Source organism: Coregonus clupeaformis, chromosome 29 (genome assembly GCF_020615455.1).
Source record: "Coregonus clupeaformis isolate EN_2021a chromosome 29, ASM2061545v1, whole genome shotgun sequence".
NCBI lineage: Eukaryota > Metazoa > Chordata > Actinopteri > Salmoniformes > Salmonidae > Coregonus > Coregonus clupeaformis.
In genome coordinates this window covers 12,008,016-12,012,602 of record NC_059220.1, presented here as the reverse complement: position 1 = coordinate 12,012,602, position 4,587 = coordinate 12,008,016, and positions in this window count along the sequence as shown.

Here is a 4,587-nt window from a genome sequence, read left to right as displayed (position 1 = left end):
GGCTGGCGACGCGCACCACTGGCTTGGTGCGAGGGGCAGGAACAGGCCGGGCCGGGCTGGTGACGCGCACCACAGGCTTGGTGCTGGGAGCAGGAACAGGCCGGACCGGGCTGGCGACGCGCACCACTGGCTTGGTGCGAGGGACAGGAACAGGCCGGGCCGGGCTGGTGACGCGCACCACAGGCTTGGTGCTGGGAGCAGGAACAGGCCGGGCCGGGCTGGCGACGCGCACCACAGGCTTGGTGCTGGGAGCAGGAACAGGCCGGGCCGGGCTGGCGACGCGCACCACTGGCTTGGTGCGAGGGACAGGAACAGGCCGGGCCGGGCTGGGAACACACACCACTGGCCTTGAGCGGGGATCAGGAACGGGCCGGACCGGACTGGTAACACACCCCAGTACCTCTCGCCGTGCCTCTACACTCTCCTTCCCCCTCATGACCAATGGCTCCCGTAACCTGGTGGCCTCCTCTCCTAGTCCGCAAGACCACCATTCGCCCACCTGGGACATCGCCAACTTCTCCAGTTCCTTTCCCGGTGTCTGCTCCTGAACACGCTGCTTGGTCCTTCTTTGGTGGGATCTTCTGTCACGATCGTCGTAAGAAGCGGACCAAGGCGCAGCGTGATAGGCGTACATCTTTTAATGAGTACTTTATACAATCACAAAAACAACAAAACGATACGTGAAGTCTAAAGGTTCACAAACACAAACCTATAAAGAACAAGATCCCACAATAAACTAGTGCCAACCGGCTGCCTAAGTATGGTTCCCAATCAGAGACAACGAGAATCAGCTGCCTCTGATTGGGAACCACCCTGGCCAACATAGAAAACACGAACTAGAACGAAACATAGAAAATAACACATAGAACATCCACACCCTGGCTCAACATATAAGAGTCCCCAGAGCCAGGGCGTGACAACATAGGCGTACAGAGGCCCATTATCAGCAACCATCATTCCTGTGTTCCAATGGCACGTTGTGTTTGCTAATCCAAGTTTACCATTTTAAAAGACTAATTGATCATTAGAAAACCCTTTTGCAATTATGTTAGCGCAGCTGAAAACTATTGTGCTGATTAAAGAAGCAATAAAACTGGCCTTCTTGAGACTAGTTGAGTATCCGGAGCATCAGCAATTGTGGGTTGGATTACAGGATCAAAATGGCCAGAAACAAATAACTTTCTTCTGAAACTTGTCAGTCTATTCTTGTTCTGAGAAATGAAGGCTATTCCATGCGAGAAATTGCCAAGAAACTGAAGATCTCGTATAACGTTGTGTACTACTCCCTTCACAGAACAGCGCAAACTGGCTCTAACCAGAATAGAAAGAGGAGTGGGAGGCCCCGGTGCACAACTGAGCAAGAGGACAAATACATTAGAGTGTCTAGTTTGAGAAACAGGCGCCTCACAGGTCCTCAACTGGCAGCTTCATTAAATAGTACCTGCAAAACACCAGTCTCAATGTCAACAGTGAAGAGGCGACTCCGGGATGCTGACCTAGGCAGAGTTGCAAAGTACAGTTGCACTGTATTTCTGATCAATTTGATGTTTTTTAATGGACATTTCTAAGTGACCCCAAACTTTTGAACAGTAGTGTATGTATAGACAATCCAGGACACAAGATGATCCAGAACTGCCACAGTCATACAGTTGAAGTCAGAAGTTAACATACACCTTATCCAAATACATTTAAACTCAGTTTTTCACAATTCCTGGCATTTAATCCAAGTAAACATTCCCTGTTTTAGGTCAGTTAGGATCACCACTTTATTTTAAGAATGTGAAATGTCAGAATAATAGTAGAGAGAATTATTTATTTAAGCTTTTATTTCTTTCATCACATTCCCAGTGGGTCAAAAGTTTACATACACTCAATTAGTATTTGGTAGCATTGCCTTTAAATTGTTTAACTTGGGTCAAACGTTTCGGGTAGCCTTCCACAAGCTTCCCACAATAAGTTGGGTGAATTTTGGCCAATTACTCCTGACAGAGCTGGTGTAACTGAGTCAGGTTTGTCGGCCTCCTTGCTCGCACACACGTTTTCAGTTCTGCCCACACATTTTCTATAGGATTGAGGTCAGGGCTTTGTGATGGCCACTCCAATACCTTGACTTTGTTGTTATTAAGACATTTTGGCACAACTTTGGAAGTATGCTTGGGGTCATTGTCCATTTGGAAGACCCATCACCCCAGTCTTGAGATGTTGCTTCAATATATCCACATAATTTTCCTTCCTCATGATGCCATCTATTTTGTGAAGTGCACCAGTCCCTCCTGCAGCAAAGCACCCCCACAGAATGATGCTGCCACCCCCGTGCTTCACGGTTGGGATGTTGTTCTTCGGCTTGCAAGCACCCCCTTTTTCCTCCAAACATAACGATGGTCATTATGGCCAAACAGTTCTATTTTTGTTTCATCAGACCAGAGGACATTTCTCCAAAAAGTACAATCTTTGTCCCCATGTGCAGTTGCAAACCGTAGTCTGGCTTTTTTAATGGCAGTTTTGGAGCAGTGGCTTCTTCCTTGCTGAGCGGCCTTTCAGGTTATGTCGATATAGGACTCGTTTTACTGTGGATATAGATACTTTTGGACCTGTTTCCTCCAGCATCTTCACAAGGTCCTTAGCTGTTGTTCTGGGATTGATTTGCACTTTTCGCACCAAAGTACGTTCATCTCTAGGAGACAGAACGCGTCTCCTTCCTGAGCGGTATGATGGCTGCCTGGTCCCATGGTGTTTATACTTGCGTACTATTGTTTGTACAGATGAATGTAGTACCTTCAGGTGTTTGGAAATTGCTCCCAAGGGTGAACCAGACTTGTGGAGGTCTACCATTTTTTTCTGAGGTCTTGGCAGATTTATTTTGATTTTCCCATGATGTCAAGCAAAGAGGCAATGAGTTTGAAGGTAGGCCTTGAAATACATCCACAGGTACACCTCCAATTGACTCAAATGATGTCTAATAGCCTATCAGAAGCTTCTAAAGCCATGACATCATTTTCTGGAATTTTCCAAGCTGTTTAAAGGCACAGTCAACTTAGTGTATGTACACTTCTGACCCACTGGAATTGTGATACAGTGAATTATAAGTGAAATAATCTGTCTGTAAACAATTGTTGGAAAAATGACTTGTGTCATGCACAAAGTAGATGTCCTAACTGATTTGCCAAAACTATAGTCTGTTAACAAGAAATTTGTGGAGTGGTTGAAAAACAAGTTTTAATGACTCCAACCTAAGTGTATGTAAACTTCCGACTTCAACTGTATGTCTGTCTTGGTCTTGGATGGTCTTGTGTGCTATGCTCCGATGATATCAGGATGATCCAGTTACAGTATGTCTGTCTCATGGTTGAGTCTGGACCATATGTTTACCATCTCCTCATCCCCACCACCTGGACTCTGCATGGTGGGCGGCAGGAATAGACCAGCTGTGTGTGTGTGTGTGTGTGTGTGTGTGTGTGTGTGTGTGTGTGTGTGTGTGCGCTAGTGTAGGGTCCCTTAACCACCACAGTTGCCCAGGGATGACATAAGATCAAAGGAACTGAGCTGGACAACCAGTCCATAGAGAGATAGGGGGAGTGTGTGTGCGTGTGTGTGTGTGTCTGCTTTTTCTCATCCATATGTGAAAAATGAGAAATGATTCATTGAGTTGATGTCTCATACATTCCAACAAACCATTTAAATGTCATGTGGGCATTTGGCTCTGTCGTAGAGACTAGCCGCAGTTTGCTATTTCTGCCTTGGATATTCCCTTGGTGGATGCACTGTAGTTTCCTTTTTATCCAACATAAATGGAGAGACTGTTACAAAACCATGAAGCAAGACAGAAACAATGCTGAAAGAATAGAACACGCGCACACACACACACACAAACACACACACACGCACGCACGCAAGCACACACACGCACCTACACCTATACCTACACCTATACACACACACACATACACACACACACAATCTTGTACAACTAACCTTGTGGGGACACACAATTCAGTCCCATTAAAAATACTATTTTCCCTAACCCCTAACCCTAACCCTAACCCTAACCCTAGCTCCTAACCCTAACCCTAAAACTAACCCTAGCTCCTAACCCTAATTATAATACTAACACTGACATTAATTCTAACCTTAACCCTAAACCCTGTAGAAATAGCATTTGACCTTGGTCGACTTTTTGTTTGTTTACTATTCTTGTGGGGACTTCTGGTCCCCACAAGAATAGTTAAACATGCCCCCCCCCCACACACACACACACACCAGTTTAAACCCTCTAATATTTGCCATCAAGTTATATACTGAGAGTCAATTGAGTGAGTATAAATCTAGGATTACTTGAAGGCATAGAAGGCAATCCTTAAAAGCATGCCATTACAGATAAGTGAAGTAGTGTATCATTAATATATATTTTCAGCCTTCAACTAGATCTTTCACAGCAAATGGCTTGTGACTCATTTCACAGTCTCTTTCATGTCAACCTCAAGTCACTGTGCCACTGTGGAATACTGAAGTAGTGAAATCCTTTTAGTTTAGTAAATGTGTCCTGTGGAAGGGACATCTGTGTGTGTGTGTGCACGTGCGTGTAGGTAC